At 32.2% G+C, this 27,812-nt stretch overlaps 2 long non-coding RNA genes across 2 annotated transcripts; one reads left to right on the top strand and one right to left on the bottom strand.

Annotated features, from left to right (window-relative positions):
• The first annotated feature begins 4,181 nt into the window (after positions 1 to 4,181).
• LOC111054933 lies at positions 4,182 to 26,624 on the top strand. Its single transcript, XR_002606329.2, has 3 exons — positions 4,182 to 4,271; positions 24,063 to 24,171; positions 26,398 to 26,624. It is a non-coding gene; the product is annotated as an uncharacterized LOC111054933 (long non-coding RNA).
• LOC120349561 lies at positions 7,989 to 13,435 on the bottom strand. Its single transcript, XR_005570386.1, has 4 exons — positions 12,626 to 13,435; positions 11,358 to 11,517; positions 10,180 to 10,279; positions 7,989 to 8,189 (listed from the first exon to the last, which is right to left on the bottom strand). It is a non-coding gene; the product is annotated as an uncharacterized LOC120349561 (long non-coding RNA).
• Positions 26,625 to 27,812: the final 1,188 nt, after the last annotated feature.

Below are 27,812 nucleotides of genomic sequence, written 5' to 3'. Positions count from 1 at the left end.
GTCGAAAAGGGATGAGGGTGTAGAAAGTATTGTACGTACAATTATTATCAATATCCATTGTTTGAATTATAGGATAAGTGCTCTAATCTAAATGTTTGTACAGCTTACTCACTACTGTGAAAGAAAATAATACTATCATCTCGCTTCCTGTTACATAAATAATGTATTACCGTACCTATATTGTACTCTATGGTAATCCAATGAATATTATATAATCAATAAATGGATGGCTCTATTGAAAGCAACTTATCAACGTTCATACTAATGATAAATTGTGCCTGGTCCCATTTCTCGGACTTGCAGACACCCTTGAATAACTAACTATTTGTGCTGCTGCGAATTTATTTCAACAGGGAACAAATCGAATAAATAAATAAATTTATATGTTCAAATTTTAATAAATTCAATAAACCATCTTAGATTCGTCAAAACTGTGTGATAAACAGTAGAAAAGTTTAGATCTAACTATAGATAGCTTAGTATTCCTCGATGTATTTATTTCAACTTTGATGTTGATTATTATCAAATACATTTCAACCTAGTTACCAGTAGTGCATTTAGGTTTTATAAAATATAGATATAAATATTGAATGAATCTTTATGAAGTTATGTTTATCCTATGTGATACCATGTATGTATTTTTCATGTTATAGATATAATGGAATAGTTAGTTTAAATGTTTGGACGTTGAAGTTTTTATAATCAATAACATACAGTAGCTTGCTTGTAAAATATTCCAGTTGGATATCACCTTATAAAGATTCTTATCATCTTTTTCGATACAGAATGACTAGGTAGGTATGTGTTATATATTCTATGTGTGTCATACAAGTCTAATAATTTGATTTTATCAATATCTATATATGGTATTTTCTAAGAAGTCAATAGGCCTATATCAAGGAAAGGAAACTATCAGCAGCGGTAACTTGAGAAATCAAGAGTTAATAGGCCTACTAATGAATCCAATAGGTGAATGAAATTTGATAGAAGATAAGTTTATGAAGAAAACTCTTGAACTGTTAGTTCTTCTCTTAGAATATAATACTATTTGAATTGAACCAGCTGAATATTATACAGTTGGAATATGAATTTATATCACATTTTCGTACCGAGCGTGATGCTCACAAGTCCCAGACTTATGAGAGATGAGTTTGAATCTAACGCTCCATGGGTGGGTTCCAAACCACATTTCTTATCAATCTTTGATTCGAATATGATGAGATAAGACCTTATATAGAATAATATAATATAACAGTAGACCTTATTCCCAAACATTAGTCCTATTTTCTAATACCTTCGGCCTATCTCATCGACAAAATTATTTTTGTAATTATCCTTCGCCACTTATTAATTTTCCATTGGATATGGTATTGACTAATCTTCAATCCAGTAATATTTATTGAATTCTGGATGCAGTATTAGCTTATTCTATTGTGAGATAGAGTAATCCATAATCTATGAGAAAGAATATTGATGATAATACCGGTACACTAGATTTTATCAACTTTCTGAATTTATTCCCTATGAATATTGTCCGATCAAGATGATCTATTCTCTATATCATGAATCTTATCTCAAGTTTGTAGATATTGATAACACATATAACTGAAAGCTTTTCAGTCACCATTTCAGTAACCATATAATAAATGGTATTTTCAATAAATTATCCACTCCACTGAAATATTACGTATTCCACTTATCTCTTTTCTATTCATGGAATGGAGTTCATCTTGTCAATCGTTGGTGGACTAGACATTTGTATCAATATAATATAATACCATTCAATCATCATAGTGTGCGGTTTGTGCAAGTTACATATATATGAGTGCAACAGAGGTACGTTTTGAGATTTTTAACGATTAGGAATTTAGGCTATGAAGTTGAAAAGTGAAAAAGTAAGTGAAACGAAAACTGCCTCTAATCTCGCTCTATAAATGAATAAGTAACTAAAACTTATAATTTGTTGTGTGTATCATAGAAAATAATTGCTTGGATCTATGTAGATTAAAATTGGGAGTTTTCCCCCTAATGTACAGTGTTTTGATGTGCCCTCTATATGTGTTATGATGTTGCTTTGCAAAACATTTCATCGAGTATTTGTTGTTTAACAAATAATTATGACTGCCACAAGTATTGTTATGAAAGTACTTGATTTAATCGATAATATTCAACAGAAGGGAACAACAATTGTTTTATTGAGTGATTATTGTAAGTGGAATGTATGTTAATAAATGGATGAAATTATTGTTCTCATGTGTACGGTACTTGTTAAGAAGAAGTAAATTTGATTCGAAAACTATACTATAAAGAAATTATGCTGATTGTTGCTGGCTCACGCCAAAATTATCTTAATATGATAATACTAGCCTATTGTTTTATTATGTTATCAATAAAGGAATATGTTTCAATCTTGTCATTTATTCTCACATAAAAATATTATTGTCATTCCATTCTTCTATTGAATTTGAGTGTATGTATAATGATACAGAGTGGTTATGAAAGTAATATAAGTGTGTTACGAAAATTACAAATATAAAATTAGTTATCATATTGGAGGGGCGGTTATGATATAAATGGACTGTATAATTTTAGCGATATAATGCGACTCACCGTTTGTTGGTAAGAATGTATAGAATGCCTATCGAATGTACTACCTGCGCAGGGTACTCCATAAGCGGTGAATTTATATTGTGGTTTGGGTTTGCGGGTGATGTTGCGGCAAAGAGCAGCGTGCTCCTTCTTCTAGCGTTTTTCATTCACAACCAATGAACTTAAATATTGAGAACGGGGAAAGAGAGATTGAAGCTTCAACCCGTGGCTATTTTTTATCTTGCCTGTCTGATTATTGTTATCCTCTACATACTCCTCGCCATGAAACGATAGTTTCTGAACCACATATGGAGTTGAGTGTTGAAAGCGAAGACGCGGAAAAGCATTGAGAAAGGAAGAGGGAATATCTTCCCTAGTGGAAGAGATCCATAGAAATCGATAGAAAAACTCTATTGATATCAATATGCTCATGGATATCAATACATGTTCATGGAAATCAATAGGAGTTCATGGATATCAATACACATCACGGTAAATACAGTCAATGAACTTCTATTGATATCACTGTACGTTCAGTGATATCAATAGGTGCTCATGGATATCCGCAATAGAAATAATGGTAAATACAGTCAACGAAAATCTATTGTTATCACTGAACTTTTAGTAATATCAATAAAAGTAAATGAGTACCTACCATTAGAAGTAAATACAAACAAATAGACATCATGGTAATACAGTCAATGAGCATCTATTGATTATATTGATATCAATAAGGAACGGTCTCTGAGCTCTCAGGATGATATTACCCATGTTAACACACAATGTGAAAATCACGTTTCTTCACGTGAATAAAAAGTGAAAATGTTAAAAGTGAAAATCAAACATTTTTTCAACTCTCAATTTAGGCTTTCTGACCAACAGTTCAGATGTGAAATTGTATTTCAACCCCTTTCTATCTGTTGCAAAATCGTTAACAACAAACCATTATCGAGATAAAAATTTTCACGCCAATTACATTTTTGATGGAAATGATTCTATCCAAAATTGGAAAAGTTATACCACTTTTTCAAATTATATCAAAGTTTATGGGGAAAATCGTGCAGTATCTGAACTATACATACTTTAACTTTAAATGATTTCAATTCAAATGATAACTACTTCTACTATTATCGATTCCAACATTATTTCAGTGTCAAGCACAAATGTCCCCCCATAAAAAATCATTAACCCGCACCTGAAATATCAATTTTTTTAATAAGATTGTCAATATCATTAATTTTGAAATTCTCACCATCCATAGGCCTACTATATGGTATCGAATTAAAATATCAATTTATTAATACTATGAGATGAACATATCAAAGTTTCAACAATCGATCTATCAAACAAACAAATTCCAACTTTTTTTCTGGGGCAAACTGGTTTTATTGCATTGAACAATGTAGAAATTAGGACAGTATTTCACTCTTACTTATTTAAAATATGTAATTTGAATAATGCATTCCCAAACAAGTTTGAAAATATATTATTATAAATGATCGAATATCAATGATATAGTGATATTTTCATAGTAGGTTTATCGATAGTGGGTTTATTGATGATGGGAAGGCAGTTGTTGGTCAATGCCAATGGCGGGAATGGCTTCGGGTTCGACAATACAACATTTAGATTGTAACGTTTTTTTTTTGGTGTCTGTTTTTTTGTGAAAGATCCAGTTAAAGGTAAGTCAAGTGATTTTGTTTTTATTGATGTACTGTATAATGGAAGAATACATTTATTATAGTCTTAGATACTTAGACTATATTTATTTAAATGATAAACCTATTCAAAGACTAGGCACCTAACCTCAAAGCCTCATAACATAGCCTTAATAGATTTTTTATGGCATAATTTTAATAATAATAAAAGTAAGCCTCTTTAATCTATCAGTGCTGGAAATGAACGTTTATTATTCTAGGCAGACACATTCCAGGGGAATGCTAGCACATATAAATTGAAATGTGTAACAAAAATGTCTAACTTTGTTGTAGTTCAGTTACTGAATCATTGTATATATTTGAAAAACACTTACTTTTTTAGGAGTATTGGGGAATTCATTTTACTCCTGAGGAGCAAAATATCAGCCTGATGAAGCTCCTCCTCAGGAGTGAAATGCATTCCTCAATACTCCAAGAAAAGTAAGCGTTTTTTCAATTATTATAAGTAACACAGTGTCTGAACTACAACTGTAACAACTCTAGATGTGGAGTTTGGCGGCCGGTTTTGCACAATTTCTAGTTGACTTTACAATTTTTTTTTCGTGTCTTATGTTGTAAATTTTACAAGTATTCCACAAGGTTTTCTTAGATATCTTGATTATGCCAAATTAGTTGATTATGCTCAGAGTTTTTGTCTTAACTTTTGTAAGATTGAAATTTGTTGCTAGTCCACTTGGTTATTTAAAAATTTTGAACTTGGTTATTTTGCTTGTTCCTCTTGTTGTTTATGGCTAGTTCTTTGAAATTCATTAAAAAATTTTGTTGCTTTCACATGATTGTAGTTCGAGTTTGATTAGTCTGAGATTCATTATTAGTATTTTATTTGAAATTTTGAGGTCGATAATTCCTTTTTGTCATTATTGGTCTTATACAGAGTGTTACCAATAGCACTGTCATGTTGTTTTCTGCCAAATTTTTTACGAGTTAACCCGGTGTTCCACACTCAAGGAGGGGGAGTATTGTAACAATTTTTATTGTTACAATTGTGAGTGATGAGAATTATGCGATTAGCCTGAGAAGTGAGCCTGTTGTGAAAATGGATTTTGCTGTTTTGCTTTTCTGCGTTGTGTAGTGTCGACTCTGTAAGTGTGTGTGTAGAAGTTGTGGTACTGAGAAGATCAACAATTTTCCTGGAGGAGCAGTTTGGTTCACGACCGTATAAGGCAAGGAATTTATAGCTGTCAAGGAAAAATAGCTGTCACTTGGTGGGAGAATGTATCTTAAATTGTAGTTGTAACGTTCCTTTCTATTGGTGGAAATTTTTCTAGAGAATAGTAACTGCCAATCACAGTTAACGTTGGTTAGGTCTATCTAGTATGGACGATCACACAGCTGTCCACGGCAAGCTGAGAAAAGCGAAGTGGATTCACTCAGCGTCTGTCCTCCCTCATAAGCAGTATAAAATGTAGTCTGATCAATATCTTGTGTTAATCATGGCTTCCATGCCAGCTTTAGGCCTTTTTAGTATTTGGCTCTGGAACCTTTTGTTCCAGTAGCATTTTTAGTTTTTTTCCGCCTCCGTAGTTGCTTTAATTAAGAAGAGGGAGAGTATCAAATTGTCACCTCACAATGGAGATTTTCCTCCTATAACTGCTACTAAAGGTACGTCATAGATTCATAATATAATTTATTAAGGAAATGATTATCGATGAAAGCTTCCATCAGAGTGTTAAATTTGTTGTGATAGATACATTTGAGTGTAATATGTAGAAATGTGAAGTACCTATTAGAAGAAGGAATTGAGAATGATATTTTTGTTTTTTCGTTGTTTTTAAAGAGGAAGCTATTAACCTAAATTTCAAATTACTGTTGTTTAAATCCAAATTGACTGATGTTTATAGTATATTATTATGAGTTCTATCAGTATTTTTGTTATAGATTTTATTGGTCTTTTTGATTCTAATGAACAGCTTTCTTGATTATTTAGGAAACACCTATCATGTAATTTATTCTTTCAAATTACACCATATATGTAATTCATGTAAGAAAACTGACTAAACTAACAACAATACTCGAAATACCTTATTATGAAGTAATTCAATCAACTTGTGAATTATGTAGGCCTATTATGGAATACTATGTACTCATCGCTTTGTGTATAGGGCATAACCCTGATTACAAATAAATTTATTCTATTAAATCAAGAGATTGAAGTAGGTAATGTCTATTTATGTTTTAAAGTAATAAGTATTGATTTGAGTTTTATATAACCCAAAGTAGGTTGATTTTATTATATAACTGAAGTTAAGTTAATTTGTATTATCCTAGTTTATTTTTTTATTCTAACAGCGGTGTAAGTACGAGAACATCAAAGTATGGGATCAATGTGTGAATCCATCAATTCGTATGTATCCATGAACCCGTATCATGAACGTGTGTCTTAAGCTGCGGTGACGCCTCTGAATCGATGGCAGTCCTAGAAGTTTGGGTTATGCTGTCTCCTGTCCATCTGGACGTGTAGAGCTCGATCACCGAGCCTAGATTCAATTTGAAGAAACAGCTATGAGGTAACAACTTTTTTCCACTTAAACGAACCCAAGTAGCAAAACAATATTGTCTTAATATTGGAAGGAATGTTTTCCCAATATTGTTAAATATATTTTAAATGTTGGTCAATGTTGTCAAAATACTCTGACAATATCTTTATGAAACATTTTATATTTTTTTGAAAATATTATAGCAATGTTGGTACATATTGCTAAGATATTTTGACAAAATATTGGAAAAAATTGTCACAATATAGAGACAACATTTTTTATAAATATTGTCCCAATATTGTGACAAAAATTATCACAACATTGTTCAATGTGTTATTAATGTTGGTCAATGTTGTCAGAATACTCTGACAATATCTTTATGAAACCTTTAATATTTTTTGAAAATATTATAGCAATGTTGGTAAATATTGCTAAGATATTTTGAAAAAATATTGGAAAATATTGTCACAATATTGAGACAACATTTTTTAAAAAATATTATCTCAATATTGTGACAAAAATTATCACAACATTGTTCAATGTGTTGGAAATGTTGGTCAATGTTGTCAGAATACTCTGACAATATCTTTATGAAACCTTCAATATTTTTCCTACGATATTTGAAAATATTGGTTGATGTTGGGAAGATATTTTCCTGAAATATTGAAATATATTAACACAATATTGATATTGAACCGAATATTTTACAAAAAATTGTGGAAAAATTATCTCATAATATTGTGAGAAAATTATTCCACAGTATTGTGAGAACATTATTCCACAATTTTGTACAAAAATTTTTGACACTATTTTACAATATTGTGAGAACATAAGGGTACAGTTATACTATGTGCAAGCTTGCTCAAATAAGCACTTTCAAGCTGGTACCTAGTGCCAACTTACAGGTGAAAAACATTTTTTTTCAAATGGGTGAAACACGTTATGATGTGCTCGGAGAGAATGGAACTAGCTCTGCATTATTCATGGATCAGTTCTATTCTCTCTGTGCATGTCATGAGGTGTTTCTATGCATGTTACTAGATTCTGTTTTTAACTGTAAGTTTTCACTACCAGCTTGAAAGCGCTTATATGAGCAAACTTGCTCATAGTGTAACTGTACCCTCATTACACAATTTAAAAAAAAAATTATAAATACATTTCTGCAATTTTGTAAATTTCAATTGATATTTTCAACAATATTGAGGTTTCAGGGATTGATTATTCAATTAAAAACCGTAATTATAATCAATAACTAATTTATTGTTTATGATATCAGTAAATTGAACATGTAGACACGTTTTATGATCTTTTCTGTCACTACTATTATATTATTATCTATTCGAGAGGTTCATCTTCACAATCGGTGTCGATTATTGTTATTGTAGCTGGTGTTGATGGCTGATTCCTGGAAAAAATGAAAATAATAAAAAAATCTGAAAGAAACTAATTCAAAGCAGAAAATAGTTGATCAATTTGTTTTATTAATACTTAATAGTTATAATTGGATATGAAATCATAAACTTGTATTTTTTATTGATAGAAGTTGTAGAGAATCAGATTCTGAAGAAAACGTTGAATGGCGGTGATTGTGTTAAAGTGACTCAAATTTCAGAAATCCCGATCGGAAGAAGACAAAATAGTCAAACCATAGCACATCTGAATCAGTGTTTAGTCTCTCTATTTTGATCATTTGATCACAATTTCTGAGTCTTGGGTAAGTTTTACACAATCATGCCAATCAACATTCCCTCCAGAATGAAGTTATAGCTAGAGTACCCAATAAAAAAATTGTTGGTTGATGAAAGACAAGGTTATTAAAAACAAGGTTATTCCGATTTGAGGAAACTAAAAGTGATGGGGAACCCGAAAAATAGTACAGATCAGAGATCCCGACTACATTTGAGATCACGACTGGCGCATTGAAAATATTAATCATATTGAGCTTTCATGGCTCATAACATCCACAAGGTTGCTTTAATAAAAAAATTATTGATCAATTGAGTTTTACATTTTTACCAATGTTTCACTAATAATATCATGTTTCTGTAATGTTGAAATCAGATCTATTTATTAGATTTAGTCCAAGTAGAAACCAAGTGAAGTGTTCTATTTTGAGAAGTGTAACAAGATTACAACATAAATGATATTATTGTCTTGCTGAAAAAACAAGTGCATGCGCACGGTACTAGAATTTCTGATCTGTAGCACTTCAAAAGGCCGGGACACATATAAACGCACCGAGCCCGTGCCGAGGTACGGCCGAGCTACGCCCGCGACACGGTGATGGTGATAGGAGAACACACATATCCGTGCTACAGCCGAGCGGCAGCAGTGTCTCAGTTCTGTAGTGCTACTGTGCTCTGATTTCTGAATGTGTTAAACTATTGTTAATAATATAACACTATTAAAGCTTGTTACATCCGATTTAAATTTATATTTTTCAATTTTAAACTAATTACCTGTAGACACAGAAGATGAGAATCATAGTGCTGGTAAATATTTCGGTGCATAACAATACCACAATCAGTCATGTGTTGGAAATATAAATATAAGCAATAAAATTGTTATCTTCTGCCGTATGTAAATCTAAACGTAATTGGTTTTGAATTTAAGATTTAAGACACAGTCATGGGTTCATCTTTTATACTTTTTGCTGTTTATTTTATTATTTTTAATATATTGTCTATTATACCTTTGGCTCAAGTTATTTGGTTCTACTTCTACTTTAACTTATTTTTCCGTTCAACCATATTTCTCATCACTTCGATCGTACCAAACTGGAAAATTACGTATCTCTTCAATAAGTTTTTCACTCTCTATGTTAAACGAGCCCGCACCGTCACCGTTAAAAAGTAAACTGAACTAGTCGGTGACAGCGCGGGCACGGCTCGGGCAACAAACACGGTGACGGTACTGACGCAGTGCGGTAGTATGTGTCCCTACACGTTTGAAAGCTTTTGTTTTCTCTCGCCGTAGTACGTCCGACACTCGGCCGTGCCGCGGCGCGAGCTTGGTGTAGTTATGTGTGTCCCGGCCAAAAGTTTACTCTACCTACGCGATTTTCATTTCGTCCCAATATCAGGCAGTTATGGAACAACCTTCTTTTTAATAACATTGGGTGAAAGATGCTTATTCAGGAAACATCTCAATACAGAGTGAGTAAAAAGTTTGAAAACGGCTTGATACTTTTCATAGAGGTGATTTGATGGTCGGACGTAGGGGATCGTGCTAATATAAAAGTTCCCATACTCAATCATGACATTAAAAATTTGGTCTGCTATCTTGGCTCAGTGATATTGAATCCAAGCTCTTTTTTCGAATGGGAAGATGGTCGTGTTATACATGATTCCAATGCTGTTTTTCAAGAAAAATTGAATTGCAAGATTAATGCTTACATTTTGTCCAACTTGGATTGGGCTTGTGCAAGCCACGAAGCCGCTTTCAACTAGACCTGCTTCAATTCTGCCTTCGGCCAGCACCGGTTTGTAGCAGCTTCTGTAACAATAAAATTTATGAGAACACTAATCATATCACACATTACTCATTACAATGCGAAAGAAAAGTATAAAGGACAAACAATGTATGAACAAAACTACTTTTTCTAGGTGGGATCGGCTGGAAAGATAAGATGAGGAGCAAGAATATTTTATAAATCATGGTTTATCATGTAATAGGCAGATTGTAGTAAAACATGAACAGGAAAGTGTTTAGAAAAACCGATAAGAAGTCTGGGTGAAATAATTTGAGAGGAAAAAGTGAATCTTCTGAGCATGTTATAAGAAAATTGTAATATTAATGAATTTCCAAAAAATATCCATTATTCAGTAATGGAATCATGCTTTTTATTATGTAGAATTAACGGTGCCCTACAATTAGTAGGCCTATCACCTTGATATTCTAGAAACTCGAAATAGAATGAAATATATTTGGATAAAAGTCATTTATCTCTAGTTTTCCATATAGTATTTCTTTATTGGAAATTGAAAGCTGGTCTTGTTATGCATGATAGGCCTATCACTTAACTTGCTACCGCAAAGCAAGTAGGCCCCGCCCTCGGAGGTTGAAATGAAGGTAACGATTCTATTCTATTCCAATACGGAATTTCAATATGAAGTGAATGGTGAGAACCTTGAATCAATAGGACAAACTGTTTCAAAGCTATGTGGAGTGTTAATCACAGACTTGTAGCTTACTACAAATCAATTGCTATTTCCAATACTAATTAATGATCAGTATTATAATGACCACCTCCCAAATTGAAAAAAATCAACTTAGAGATCCAATATTGCAGATCCAGGATGGAATGACTTCTTTTTTTATTAAATAGAATAGAATCACTTCTTCATTTTAATGACATGGCGAAGTTTGGACAGTAATGTCCACTCAACCACGGTGTTTGTGGATGTCATGTTTAATGGCGAAATAAAGTTTTTGAGTCATACAGTGAAGTAGAATTTTCTATTCAAGTGGGATTTTGTCTGACTGATATTGATATTGCAAAATTAGAGTTGTTTAAAAAATATAAAGCAAGCTACACAGTGAACTTCAAAAGAGAAATTAGCTGAAATCTTACCAATCATAACTTCAGTTATCAGAAGGTCCTTGAAAGGTTTTTCTCTCTCTTATGGTCGTCCTTGCTTTGGATGGTAAGGAAGGGTCACCAGCTTCCCCATGATACTTGTGATTGTGCGCCCTTCCGAAGCTTTATCGGCGCATGACGCGACATACGTCTCCTTTGAACAATGAAAAAAATACTTTAGTTGAAGAATAAAATTAAAGTATTCTCAAAGGATCAAGTATGTCTAATGAATTCATAATGTAACCTTTGATTTTTTGCAATTTCCAAAAAAAACTCTATTAAATAACAGATTATGTACGGTATGTGAATCATTTTTGTTCTAAGTGCTAAGTTCGGTTCCATTTAGTGGATAAATTCCACAGGTACGGCAAAAAAAAATTATTGAACTAGGTGTTTGGATTCAGGATTGAATTCGGAAAAAATAATTTTAAAGTTAGTGATTTGAAAAGATTTTGAAACGCTGAACATTTGAAAAAAAATTATAGGCTCTGATACTCTTATACCGATGGAAATAAGAGACTAAATAATTTAGTGTCTAATTATTTATTTTTAGCTTGAACCTCCTTATTATCCCCCAGTCATACAATAGCCCACAATTTGGGTTGGGTTATTATAATTATTTATAATTATAAATTATTTATAACCCAACCCAAATTTGTTGGCTAATTATAATTTATAACCCAACCCAAATTTGTGGGCTATTGTATGACTGGGGATAATAAGGAGGTTCAAGCTAAAAATAAATAATTAGACACTAATTATTTAGTCTCTTATTTCCATCGGTATAAGAGTATCAGAGCCTATAATTTTTTTTCAAATGTTCAGCGTTTCAAAATCTTTTCAAATCACTAACTTTAAAATTATTTTTCCGAATTCAATTTGGGTTGGGTTATTATAATTATTTATAATTATAAATTATTTATAACCCAACCCAAATTTGTTGGCTAAATTATAATTTATAACCCAACCCAAATTTGTGGCTATTGTATGACTGGGGGAAAATAAGGAGGTTCAAGCTGTAGCTCATATATTACAGCCTACTATAACTATAATGTGTATTCAGGATAGGTAGAATTCAACTGGTCAACCAAAATAAATCAATCAACCCACCCTTATAGAGAAAAGATAAAACACAAGCTACATCTATAATATAATAATGTATATTATTTTCTCCAAGCTACCCTATAGTAGGCCTAATTATACTTTTATCAGTCTAACTGATTCAAACTTCCATAAATTTAGTAATATTATTGTGTACTTACATTGATGATAGAAGATCACGTGACTTCAAAACAAATAAATGCCTGGATAAAACACTGGAAACAGGAAATGTACTCTGTATTCAATACGTGATGAACTGAAACTAACCCTTGCGACTGCATTAGACAAGAAGATCAAGTCCAATAACTATATAGCGAAAAGGCAAACAAAACTCAAAAAGGCGCGAAAATACTTCGACAAGGAAGGAGTGAGTTTCGAGAGAGAGAGCACGGCCGTGGACAATGGTGAAAGTTAGGCCTACATACTATTACAAAAGTAGGAGCTTGTAGGAGGGGGAGAGACTCAAACAATATACCGTACGGTACTAAAAAGTATAGCAATAGAAGACAACCAAGAAGATGGCGGAACTGCCGAAAGATCTCGTTGTCCAGTGAGTGATTTATTCATTTATTGTAAAAATATCTGACTGCTAGTCGTTTTTTCTAAAAGCAAAAAGAGATTTAATAATAAGCAGTTCGTGATGGAAAACAACATTGAAGAATTCAATAAAGACATTTGCAGTTGAAAAGAGAACATACAGCGTAGGGATTACGGATTAGATTAGATTAGATTAGAGTTCTTTATTCATGCAGGCCTATGTTATGTTACAATATAATACACTGCTGGCTTATACACTAATTTAGATTGAATGGCAATATTTCTTATTATTGAACGAATTTTACAAGATATGAAGAATTAATTAATGAGAATAAAGATTGAATGCAATTTTTGAATAACGATAATTGGCCGAACGCAGTGAGTTCTATGATAACTCGGATTTTCTTTCGTCTGTCTGTATGTAATGCATTTACGGCCAAATAAACGCGTTGATAAAATTCTGAGATTTGGCAAGAATGTCCCTTTCTTACTGCGCGTGCAGTACACCTTTGTCTCGATATGGTGTAACTAAAAACTATTTGCACTCAACTTCAAGCCACAAAATAAAATTATAATTAAGAAAGAAATGTTATTGTTGTGATCATGCTCTGATCTGATCGAATAATAAACACCGATTCTGGTAGAAGTAAGTATTCCTGAGAAATAAGCGATTCTACTACTGAAAAACTTTCTGTACCGGAATTCTATAATATCAAACCTCCATACCTACAATCTGATAATTTCATATTATAATAAGAAAACTATTTTCTTGAGCTTCGTGAAGCCAGTGATAGTTAAGCCAGTTACACACATCGATTTTTGGACGATCGATTTTTTGCCGTCCTTATGAAATTACCAGATTAAACGAGACTTGAAACTCTTGAATACATTATCTGTTTGCCAAGTTATGCAACTGTCGGAAAAGTAATAAAATAATATCCTCCCCATTAATACGCGACCGGAATAAGATTGATACGATATCAGAGAAAGTGCAAAATGCTAAAACTAAAGAAGACTTGTAAAATGCTGTGAGACCTCAAAATTAATCTATATGGTTCAAATTAGAAAGAGATAGAAAAACTAAATTGCCATTCATCCCCATTTAAAAGGATTCTCAACTCCGGCTACGAAATGATCTTGGCAATATAATTTCGCTTGTATTTATGCAAAAAACTAAGCACCTGAATGAAGTGAGTGAGGCGTGAGCTATTTTCTCTTTCTCCTTCATGTTGTGTATGAAAATCATGTTGTATTGTCTCTTGTGTGATAATTATATTTTACAAGCTCATTCCAAGCCTTGAAGAACCACAGATTAATCTAGAATCACTATGATTCTCAAAAATGTAGTAATTCCAATGATTGAATTGACTCCTGTACAGGGGAGTATCGTTGGCATAACATTTGCTGTTCTCACAACTTTCCTTGAATTGGTTCCTGAGTTTCTTTTATAGAATTCAATTTGATATCTCTAATCTATTCCAATACTCAACCATGAAAACCAATTTTCGAATCATAGTCTCAATCAGAACCTTTGGATATCGATCTTCTAGTAGTTAACAGAACCAAAATGCAAAGAGTATAAAAAAACCCACCAGTCACTGGTGGTAGGGCTGTGGTTGGGTGCAAAGTAAATTCTGTTATTATTGTAAATGGAAATAAATGCGAAATATCTCCACTTTCGAGGTGAATTTCATTTCAAAGACTGGAGAGATATCGTCTATTTTTCTTTCAAATAGTCTCCAATTTATCATAAGAGACAATACAGTAAGTTAATATTCTTTGACATTCAATATTTCGATTTCCGTTAATTGAATCAAGCGACTACAATGTAATTGAAGGTATTTAAGTGCTCTCTGATTAATATATAGATCTACTGGGTAGATTAATTGACTCAGTATGTAATTAATAACTTGATTGTCGAATTCTGGAAATTACTACTTATCACAATTTCCGAAAAACTACTTTATGGGTTGTGATGAAACTTCTTATTTCTTATACATAGAAACATTAAAAATAAAAAACAACAGCTTTCTAAGATCCTAGATGTTTACCAATAATGCAGCTATCTTGTGGATATAATAACTTTAACTTCAAGAAACTTTCAGGACTGTTTTCAGAGACAAATATTGTTGAAGCGTTACTGTTGTTTAAATCCAAATTGACTGATGTTTATAGTATATTATTATGAGTTCTATCAGTATTTTTGTTATAGATTTTATTGGTCTTTTTGATTCTAATGAACAGCTTTCTTGATTATTTAGGAAACACCTATCATGTAATTTATTCTTTCAAATTACACCATATATGTAATTCATGTAAGAAAACTGACTAAACTAACAACAATACTCGAAATACCTTATTATGAAGTAATTCAATCAACTTGTGAATTATGTAGGCCTATTATGGAATACTATGTACTCATCGCTTTGTGTATAGGGCATAACCCTGATTACAAATAAATTTATTCTATTAAATCAAGAGATTGAAGTAGGTAATGTCTATTTCTGTTTTAAAGTAATAAGTATTGATTTGAGTTTTATATAACCTAAAGTAGGTTGATTTTATTATATAACTGAAGTTAAGTTAATTTGTATTATCCTAGTTTATTTTTTTATTCTAACAGCGGTGTAAGTACGAGAACATCAAAGTATGGGATCAACGTGTGAATCCATCAATTCGTATGTATCCATGAACCCGTATCATGAACGTGTGTCTTATGCTGCGGTGACGCCTCTGAATCGATGGCAGTCCTAGAAGTTTGGGGTATGCTGTCTCCTGTCCATCTGGACGTGTAGAGCTCGATCACCGAGCCTAGATTCAATTTGAAAAAACAGCTATGAGGTAACAACTTTTTTCCAAATTAAACAAACGTCCCAGGAACTCCGGATGTGACAGAATGGGTTTTAATAATGATAGACTTTCAAAAAAGGGGAAGGGTGTAAAACGTGCGGAATTAGACTTCTGTTAAATCGTAATTTTGAGATATTATTGGGATTGATAGTTTACACATTTTATTAATTTGGTTTGAGTAATAGATTCTCGGTTGTATCTTTATATTGAAATGTGAGGCCATATTTTCTCTGTAAGGATCCAGCTGGGAATTTCAGTTTTCTTTAAATTTATATTTTAATCTACTAAACTATTAAAAGTTGAATTAGTATATGAAATGTTTGAAGGTCCCTTATTGATAAATAAATGTTTTAAAATAATTTTCATCTCAAAGTTGTAAAGGATCAAATGAAGTTTCAAGGACCCTAGCCTTTCTAAATTTTTTTTGATAACACATATTTTTGAATAGTCTTCCTACGTAGAATTCCGTGATGTGATACTTGAGGAATGTTTATCTTTGCCGTTTTCATGATATAAACATACAGAATAGTTATTATTGGGGATTATTAATATTTGATAATGTCTTGATAGTGTTTTAAAGTTTCCAAGTGTGTTCTAAATTCAATGTTCTGAGAGTTTCCTGAATTTTATGTTGATCTTTTCTCAACATATGTATAGTTATTTATGATTAACTTCTGAAGAATATTTATGATAACTTTCAATTCTTCTTTCTGAAATTAGAGTCCTTTAAGCTTCAAATGATTCAATCTAAAACGTTTCCAATGTAAAGCAGACAAAGTAGGTTATTACCGAAGTATCTATATCAGAGATAACTTTCTAAATTTAGTAATTTTTTATCGGTTCTCATGATGTAACTTCATTGTTTTATTAATTGTTGAATTTAACTGTAAGAGGTGACAATATAGTTGATATCTTCTCTCTATTTCGTTGTCTCTCTTGTCATTTCTGGTTTCCCGTTCTCTAGCACTAGGTATGTTTATCAAGCATCCCTTTTATTAAGTCATATTGTGTGTGCTTCCAAATTATAAATTCAAAATTAACTTTCTAAATTCATAGCACGGCACAGTTTGATGCGCAACTCTGCTACTTTTGCTCTTTTTATTGACTTATTATGTTAATTTCAAATCAGTTTATTTATAAAATTGATAAACATTCTCATGGCTAATGAATGCTTGATTCCAGAAATGAGTATTGAAGTTTGGAGCAGCATACAAATGCTAAAGATAAATTAATTGAAGAAGATTTGGAGGTGAATTCCATATTATTTTATTAATGTGATTAATATTAATATTTTCCCTGTCTGTGTTTCCATTTAGCTGTGATGCCCTGGCTCAAGGCATTATACTGGTGTAGGGACAATTTTATTTAGTGAGATTCTCATAGAAAATGACATGTTAGGGATAGTCAGAAATTTAGTGGAAGCTATGATATGTCAGAAGACTGTAGTGACAGTAGCACTCACTGCAGGTTGTAGCCTGGATAATTGAGAATAAAGTTGAAGGAAGGTTAGATTTGAGGAGTATAGCAGAAAAATAATAATTTATTGATTTAGTTGAATTTATTTTGTTTGTTTGAGTTTTGATTTTGTGTTTAAATTAGTCCTTGCATCTTCCAATGAAAGCCTAATTTCAGTGTTGTATGAAAAAGCCGCCAAGTCTTGTGAACGGCGATTCTCATTAGAGTGAGGTGACAGACGATGGCTGCAGCGTTGTGGAATCTTGTTCTGATGGCGATCTTCAATAGCAGGTCTGGTGAGCCAACATACTGTGAGGTTGGTGCCGAGACAAATTGTCTATCCTTTATTATATATTTTTTTGAAATGTTCATCCATCAAAATAGAGTTATGGAATTTCAGTTGTTTGATAATATTTCATTGGTAGGGTCAGTAATGTGGTATAAAAATAGTAATGTGGTATAAATATAGGGTGTATTTTGTGGTCTGGCATTGTAAAGAGAGTTGTCAGACGTGATAGGGTTTGTTAACGTTTCCTTTAGGCTGTGGTAATTTTTTTTTGAGCTTAGATAGGTAGATGTGAGAAATCTTATCTGTTGAAGTTGTAGTTTTGTTTGATGAATTAAGTATCTGGAGTGAGTGTCGCCAGTTGTAAGGGGCACTACTCAGATGAGGTCCATATGACAAATCAAGGTTAATAGCTGGGACTATCCTTGTTGTATTTGTGGAATGGAAGATAGAATTTTAGCAAAAGGTACTCAGAGTAGTATGAGCTAGAATTAGGTTTTATTCTGGTGACTGGTGTGGTTCCTTTCTGAAGATTTATGGGGGTCTGAAGAAAATAGATGGGATGCTAACCAAGATCAGGATTTTTTTTTTGAAATTTTAGGGTATGCCTCAGTTGAAAGGTTCGTTAGATTGATAGCTGGGAATGGCCACAATACACTGTCAAAATTTATTATTTAATTTATTGGGATAAAATTTATCTAAATAATGTGGGTAGTGAAAATCTAAAGTTTATTCAATATGAAAAGTTAAATTGTTAATTAATAAGTCAATGTGAATTTGAAATGAGTATAATAAATGAGAGAAAGATTGAGAAAAGTTTAATTGGGATTTTGTAAGAATAAATAGTATACTGCTACAGTTAATTTTGGTGATGCAGACAGTGGAGAGTAAATTTATTTCAATACAGAGAAATTGAGGAAATCTAAAATAAATAGATTATATTCGAATTGTATGGTGATAATTAATTATGAGAATTAATTTTACTTGGTGATAGGATAATCGATTATTTTTTGCAGTATTGTGAGGATGAATAAGAGAGATTTAATATATTATAATGTAGGTTTAGTATCTTGAGACCTTGAATTTCTAGGAATCTTTTATGATGGGTAATAATAAAGTGAAGAATAATTGAATAAGATAGACAGGATATAGAATCATGTCCTATGATAATTGCAGCAAAGGTTGATTAATATTACAAGGGGAAAGAAACCGGAAGTGTAGAAAAATAGGAAAGAATTCTTGAATATAACAAAAAAATGGAAAAATTATTAAATAAAACAAAAAAATAGAAAATAGGAAACGGGAAGAAAATCTAGGTTACTTAATTTTTCACGACTTTGTGATGATAAAAAAAGGAATATGTAATGGGAAATGGAACAGGTTTCAGTACTATAGAATATGGAGACTATTTTTTTTTATTAATCTTGGGAATATGCTTATGTTGTTTGCTTTAGCTTGTCTTTGTCAATGGAATTCTTAAAATAAAGGTTTGAGTTTCTGAAGGTTCTTCTTTGAGTGTGGTAGGCAGTATTAAATTCTATTCAAATATTTTTGTGGAGGTTAGATTCAGTTATGTACTAGTCAACTGTGGAAAATTTTTTTTATAATAGGTGATTCAGTGTCTGTTATCATGATCATTGGCCTAGGCGTTTGTACGATCATATTTCTTCATGTGCTGGAGAAATGAGATTGAGTATACAAGGAGAAGATAGTAAGTGGTAATTTGATGTGTTGAGAGAGTATTGTAGTGAGTTTTTTTTGAGTTGCCAAGGTCCATTAGTTGTGATACTGTGGTTTTACCAAGGTGATAGGAAGCACAAATAGTAGGTATACTGGTGTATGTATATTGTCCTCAAATGTTGCTGTCCCAAGTGAGTAATGAGTAACGGAAATTAAGTGGTAATGATGTACTGAATAGTTGTATCTCTGTTTGTGAAACAGTGAAGATCTTAGTCTTTTCCAAAAGGGAAAATTCAGAATTGTAGCGTAGGTGTTGCTAGGTAATTGAGGGCCAATTCGCGATGTACTTTATCTTCAGCTGTAACCGACGTTATTTTGTTGCACAATGTGCAAGGAACGGGAAACGAGTAGAGAGAGTAGTATGTGGGTGATATGAGTTTTGTTGCAAAGTTGATACGTGTATCAAGGTCGTGATACGTAAGCTGCTAACATCGTTGCATGTGAGTTGACTCTGTGTAGTTATTGGCTTCATGACATTGAAAAGCGGTTGCATACATAGGTCAGGGTTGCTTTGACATGAGGCGGCCGTCAGCTGTTTCAGTGGTGAGATGTGTCAAATGTCAGTTGCTCGATTTTAACAACTAGTCGAGTTATGATGGTCTGGTCTGGTCTGATTGTGATAATTTTATGATTTTTTTTAATTTGTTGTTCTATTTAAAAATTTTTTTGTTGAGATTAGAATTGGGATAATCTGGTTATTAACTTAACAGCAGAGGATTGATTGGAGAGTCTCTTTAAATATTTTGGTCTTTTTATCTTTGTCTGGGAGAAATTTCAGCAAATTATCTTATCAGCTGTGAGGGACCAGTAAAAGGTGCATATTATACTGGGTTTCCTCACAATTGCTTTAGGAAAGTAGCTGTCTGAATTAATTTTGATTTTATTTTGTCACTGTTTTTGATGTCTATTACTGGCTGTTTAGCTTCATATGAGACAGGGCCTATCTAGATGTGGAGTTTGGCGGCCGGTTTTGCACAATTTCTAGTTGACTTTACAAATTTTTTTTTGTGTCTTATGTTGTAAATTTTACAAGTATTCCACAAGGTTTTCTTAAATATCTTGATAATGCCAAATTAGTTGATTATGCTCAGAGTTTTTGTCTTAACTTTTGTGAGATCGAAATTTGTTGCTAGTCCACTTGGATATTTAAAAATTTTGAACTTGGTTATTTTGCTTGTTCCTCTTGATGTTTATGGCTAGTTCTTTGAAATTCATTAAAAAATTTTGTTGTTTTCACATGATTGTAGTTCGAGTTTGATTAGTCTGAGATTCATTATTAGTATTTTATTTGAAATTTTGAGGTCGATAATTCCTTTTTGTCGTTATTGGTCTTATACAGAGTGTTACCGATAGCACTGTCATGTTGTTTTCTGCCAAATTTTTTACGAGTTAACCCGGTGTTCCACACTCAAGGAGGGGGAGTATTGTAACAATTCTTATTGTTACAATTGTGAGTGATGAGAATTATGTGATTAGCCTGAGAAGTTAGCCTGTTGTGAAAATGGATTTTGCTGTTTTGCTTTTCTGCATTGTGTTGTGTTGACTCTGTAAGTGTGTGCATAGAAGCTATGATCCTAAGAATAACAACAATTTTCCTGGAGTATCAGCTTAGTTCATGACCCTTGCTTTTCTGTGTTGTGTAGTGTCGACTCTGTAAGTGTGTGTGTAGAAGTTGTGGTACTGAGAAGATCAACAATTTTCCTGGAGGAGCAGTCTGGTTCATGACCTTATAAGGCAAGGAATTTATAGCTGTCAAGGAAAAATAGCTGTCACTTGGTGGGAGAATGTATCTTAAATTGTAGTTGTAACGTTCCTTTCCATTGGTGGAAATTTTTCTAGAGAATAGTAACTGCCAATCACAGTTAACGTTGGTTAGGTCTATCTAGTATGGACGATCACACAGCTGTCCACGGCAAGCTGAGAAAAGCAAAGTGGATTCACTCAGTGTCTGTCCTCCGTCATAAGCAGTACAAAATGTAGTCTGATCAATATCTTGTGTTAATCATGGCTTCCATGCCAGCTTTAGGCCTTTTTAGTATTTGGCTCTGGAACCTTTTGTTCCAGTAGCATTTTTAGTTTTTTTCCGCCTCCGTAGTTGCTTTAATTAAGAAGAGAGAGAGTATCAAATTGTCACCTCACAATGGAGATTTTCCTCCTATAACCGCTACTAAAGGTACGTCATAGATTCATAATATGATTAAGGAAATGATTATCGATGAAAGCTTCCATCAGAGTGTTAAATTTGTTGTGATAGATACATTTGAGTGTAATATGTAGAAATGTAGAGTACCTATTAGAAGAAGGAATTGAGAATGATATTTTTGATTTTAAGTTGTTTTTAAAGAGGAAGCTATTAACCTAAATTTCAAATTACTGTTGTTTAAATCCAAATTGACTGATGTTTATAGTATATTATTATGAGTTCTATCAGTATTTTTGTTATAGATTTTATTGGTCTTTTTGATTCTAATGAAAAGCTTTCTTGATTATTTAGGAAACACCTATCATGTAATTTATTCTTCTAAATTACACCATATATGTAATTCATGTAAGAAAACTGACTAAACTAACAACAATACTCGAAATACCTTATCTTGAAGTAATTCAATCAACTTGTGAATTATGTAGGCCTATTATGGAATACTATGTACTCATCGCTTTGTGTATAGGGCATAACCCTGATTACAAATAAATTTATTCTATTAAATCAAGAGATTGAAGTAGGTAATGTCTATTTATGTTTTAAAGTAATAAGTATTGATTTGAGTTTTATATAACCTAAAGTAGGTTGATTTTATTATATAACTGAAGTTAAGTTAATTTGTATTATCCTAGTTCATTTTTTTATTCTAACAGCGGTGTAAGTACGAGAACATCAAAGTATGGGATCAACGTGTGAATCCATCAATTCGTATGTATCCATGAACCCGTATCATGAACGTGTGTCTTAAGCTGCGGTGACGCCTCTGAATCGATGGCAGTCCTAGAAGTTTGGGGTATGCTGTCTCCTGTCCATCTGGACGTGTAGAGCTCGATCACCGAGCCTAGATTCAATTTGAAGAAACAGCTATGAGGTAACAACTTTTTTCCAAATTAAACGAGCGTCCCAGGAACTCCGGATGTGACAGAATGGGTTTTAATAATGATAGACTTTCAAAAAAGGGGAAGGGTGTAAAACGTGTGGAATTAGACTTTTGTTAAATCGTAATTTTGAGATATTATTGGGATTGATAGTTTACACATTTTATTAATTTGGTTTGAGTAATAGATTTTCAGTTGTATCTTTACATTGAAATGTGAGGCCATATTTTCTCTGTAAGGATCCAGCTGGGAATTTCAGTTTTCTTTGAATTTATATTTTAATCTACTAAACTATTAAAAGTTGAATTAGTATATGAAATGTTTGAAGGTCCCTTATTGATAAATTAATGTTTTAAAATAATTTTCATCTTAAAGTTGTAAAGGATCAAATGAAGTTTCAAGGACCCTAGCCTTTCTAATTTTTTTTTGATAACACATATTTTTGAATAGTCTTCCTACGTAGAATTCCGTGATGTGATACTTGAGGAATGTTTATCTTTGCCGTTTTCATGATATAAACATACAGAATAGTTATTATTGGGGATTAATTATATTTGATAATGTCTTGATAGTGTTTTAAAGTTTCCAAGTGTGTTCTAAATTCAATGTTCTGAGAGTTTCCTGAATTTTATGTTGATCTTTTCTTAACATATGTATAGTTATTTATGATTAACTTCTGAAGAATATTTATGATAACTTTCAATTCTTCTTTCTGAAATTAGAGTCCTTTAAGCTTCAAATGATTCAATCTAAAACGTTTCCAATGTAAAGCAGACAAAGTAGGTTATTACCGAAGTATCTATATCAGAGATAACTTTCTAAATTTAGTAAATTTTCTATCGGTTTTCATGATGTAACTTCTTTTGTTTTATTAATTGTTGAATTTAACTGTAAGAGGTAACAATATAGTTGATATCTTCTCTCTATTTCATTGTCTCTCTTGTCATTTCTGGTTCCCCGTTCTCTAGCACTAGGTATGTTTATCAAGCATCCCTTTTATTAAGTTATATTGTGTGTGCTGCTAAATTCAAAATTAACTTTCTAAATTCATAGCACGGCACACAACAAAGTTATTGTATAGAATATAGTGTCTCGTCATGGAAAGCAACATCAATTTCAAAAATATCTTTTTAGCCTAAATAACTCATGTCACCACATAGGTAGGCTACTAGCCTAATCTACACTCATCTTAATATAATGAACTTAATAGCAATATATGACTGTAGATGGATAGATTAGATGACCAATGGCTAGATAAATTTTGATGGAATAGTGAGCATTATTATAAGATATCTTTATTTTATACTTCGAATAATTTTGAATAGTTTATTTGAATTGAAGTAGCCCAGTAGATATCATTCAATTGCTTTCAATTAGAATTTATTCAGTTATTTGCTGGTGCGGCAGGCTCTATTTAGACTTTTTCAACAAGCAGGTGATTCATTTATCTATATTAATGGCTCTATTTCTTATCCCAATTTAGAAAAACTATAGTTGTAGTCCTCTAATTTTAGCAATATATATTTTATATAATAAGAGAGAGTGAGACTGTGTGTTTGCAACATGTGTTTTTTTTTCAATTTTCCATTCAAGAAATTTCGTTTGAAATATGTTGAATTATAAGTAAACTTTTGTTACATTTCTGATAGGAGCTGTGGTGATAAAATTTTCCAACACAAAAGAAAAAGACATGGAAGCAGTAATCAAAGACTGGCTGAAGTCTTCAAAAATTCGGTTTACCGGCAAAGAGGAATCTAAGTAAGTCTCAATTTTGATTATTTCAAAACAGAATATGAAGTCAAACAATTTTTTCCATGGGTGATGCGCACATGAGCTCTAGGCTTGTGCTAATCATTATAAGTAAGTAATCATACCGGGTGAGTCATATGTATGGGAACCTTCCAATAAATTAGAGACTGTTGTAGATATAATACTGTAACTTCCAGGATATGTTACTGGTCAAATACTCTAACTTTTGACGTACAACTGAATTTCAACCCCTCCATAAGGGGTTGACTATGTTCAGAATGTATAATATGGTGACTTAAGAGTTGTAACTCGAATATTTCAAATGTAAACACCCGATGTGTGGTACATTATTTTAAAGGGCTTTTAAAAACAAGAAAGATAACATCAATTAAAATGTACTATGGAACTTGAATCCAAAATGGTGGCTGATTGAAGTTATAGTTTGTGAAGAAATGAGGGGTTGCAATTCGAATATTTTTAATTTATACACCCATTGTGTGATACATAATTATAAAGGCATTTTTAAAACTGGAAAGATGACATCAATAAAAATTGTCTATGATACTTTTATCCAAAATGGCGGCTGATTGAATTTCATCAATTATTTCTTCAAAAACTAAAACTTCAATCAGCCGCCATTTTGGATAAAAGTATCATAGATTTTTATTGATGTCATCTTTCTCGTTTTGAGAAGGCTTTCAAGATGATGTATCACACAATGGGTATTTACATTCAAAATTTTTAGTTACAACCCCCAAGTCACCCCCTTATGAGAGGTTGAAATTCAGTTGTATGTCAAAAGGTGGAGTATTCGACCAATAGCTTATCCTAAAAGTTACAGCATTATATCTACAACAGTCTCCAACTTATTGAAGGGTTGAAGACTGTGATGTTTCGATAATGAATTCAATTTTAATATAAATTATTGATGTTTCTTCATTTTATTAAAGCAAAAATCTCCCTATTGGCCATCCAGACATTTATGGTTTTTTCCCAATGGGTGATGCAAGGCTATAGTGAAGTCCACGTTATAATGGCAGTGTAGGAAGATAGGAAAAAAGTGTTGCCAGATCTCAGCCTTGCCACCCAAACAGCTGATACTGGTATATGTGATGAATTTAACTGTTCATTATTGTTTAAAATAGTTAATCATATTTCATTTGTCAAGAAAATATATTTTTTAAAGATGTGATAATAAATTTTCATGATTGAGATTAAATATTTTGTCAATAAGCTGAATTTCTACATTGTTGATAAAGGATGTGCCAGCATCGCAATGCGTGAAAGAGATAGCACCATCTGCTTTGTTGAACGATAGACAAGGATAGCAACACCATTGCAAATCACACACTGCCATTATAACGTGGACCTCACTATAATACAAGCAAAGTCAAAAAGCTGAAAAAAAAGCTTACATGAAAAATATTTGAAATTTGTCAGTTGTTGAATGATTACAAACCAAAATGAGCTTTCTTTTTGTAATTATAGTGTGCAGCTGTTAGATTGCATTTATCACTTACTGGGAAAAATCCATTTGTCTTTGACTTAATAGTTGAATTTTATTTTTATTCAATTTTGTGTAAAATCATTGTAAAGTTAGGGTAGAGAATTTACTCCACATTATATTGTGGTTATTCAAAAGTTTTATAAGATTTATAGATTTTTAATGTCAAAATGAAGAATTGAAAAGGTTATTTATTCAGAATTATGAAGGTAATCCTTCTCTATCTTCTCACAATAAAATATTGTAAAAATGTATTTTAAAAAAAGTTATTTTCATGTGAATTTTTGGAAATTTTCATGCAAAAGAAATGACCAAATGTGAGACAAGAAATGTAGGAAAAACGTTTTATCCATGTTCTTTTCTAAGAGTTTAGTATAACGTAAAAATGTAAAAACAAAAAAAAAACGTTATTTTCAAGTTCCAGTTTCATGTACTTTTTACGTGAAAAGTTGGAACATTCCCACCTTTTTTTTTCACGTGAAAAAATGGTGTTTTCTCGACTTTTCCACCAGAATATGACGTTGTAATGTAAAACTGTGAGGACATAATTTTCATGTGAAAAAAACGCTCTTATGTTATCTTGGACTTTCCTTTCACGAGAGGGAGAGTCATGCATATTTGAATACATTTTTAGGTTAATAAATAAATTTGCTAGCAGATTAATTCAGGATATAAAATCCTCATTTTCTATTTTTCCAAGATTTTATACTTTGAACTGTTATTCTTTCTAGAAATGTACAAACACCGGATCCTGGAGGAAAATCTGAATGCTTCAAAAATTGTGATTGAAATGAGGTGCAGTAACATAAACCGGTATGTAGCTCAAAAATTGCTACTTCAAACAGGAAGAGAATAGAGTAATCTGGAGCACCACAATAAGGACCTTTCTTCATAGATAAATGACATTCATATGAGTTATTTTAATAAACAACTTTTCAAATTATGTATGTCTTAACTATTTACATTCCTTAATTTTTCATCAATATGTCAATAGATATCTATTCACTGAATCCAATTTACTTATATTGATTATAGGTAATTGAACAGGTATACTCCCTTGTCTGATGCTAGTCGCAGCTGGGTTAGAATATTATAATCCTTGCAAATGTTATCTTCATCCTAAGCTGCTCTCCTAGATTTAAAAGAGGATTTTTTCTATAAATTGGGCAGGCTGCTTATAGATGGCTATTGATCTGTATTGATATCAATACAGCTGATTATGTATTAATATCCATGGCTACCTATTGATGTGTATCGATATCATTAGGTATTAGGGCCAATACACATCAATACATATCCATGGAAATGTATTGATGTGTATTGATATCAATACAGCTGGTTATGTATTGATATCAATAGGTATTTGGGCCAATACATATCAATACATATCCATGGAAATGTATTGATGTGTATTGATATCAATACAGCTGGTTATGTATTGATATCCATGGATATGTATTGATTTGTATTGATATCATTAGGTATTCGGGCCAATACACATCAATACATATCCATGGAAATGTATTGATGTGTATTGATATCAATACAGCTGGTTATGTATTGATATCCATGGATATTGTAAAGCTTTTCCTGGGGGAGTCACTCTCACCTCCAAGGATAGGTCGATACACATATAATGAATATTGTACTAAGTCACCAGTATTGAGGTTATAAATTTTGAAAATGCGTACATGGACGCTAAGTGAGTACCAGACTGATTGATTCACTACAAGATTCAATACAATTGTCTGAATCGCGGGAGGCATAAACACTCGCTCACCCTTGATTCTTCTTATGACAGATTGTATAGTGATAAAAATTTTTATAAGCAGTGTAGTGGTTGCTAGACACTGAATTGATGGAACAAATTTACAAATAACAAATAAAATAGCCTAGAATATTGGCTCACAGATAAAACATATAAAAATTGAACAAAATTCCACAAATAGGTCTTGGTAACTTTAATGAGGTCTTACTGGTGAGGATTTCAAAAGGGAAGTGCCTGTCTTTTTCTAAGCCTTTTGGCTAGAACCTTTTCTCTGAGAATCTCTGTGTAATCAATTTGCATGAAAATTTGCCATTGGTAGAATGATTATGACATAGGCATGACATCAGTGGCAAGCAGTAGAATATAATTCCTTCAATA

Source organism: Nilaparvata lugens, chromosome 2 (assembly GCF_014356525.2).
Source record: "Nilaparvata lugens isolate BPH chromosome 2, ASM1435652v1, whole genome shotgun sequence".
Classification (NCBI taxonomy): domain Eukaryota; kingdom Metazoa; phylum Arthropoda; class Insecta; order Hemiptera; family Delphacidae; genus Nilaparvata; species Nilaparvata lugens.
This window is presented reverse-complemented; position numbering and strand designations above follow the sequence as displayed.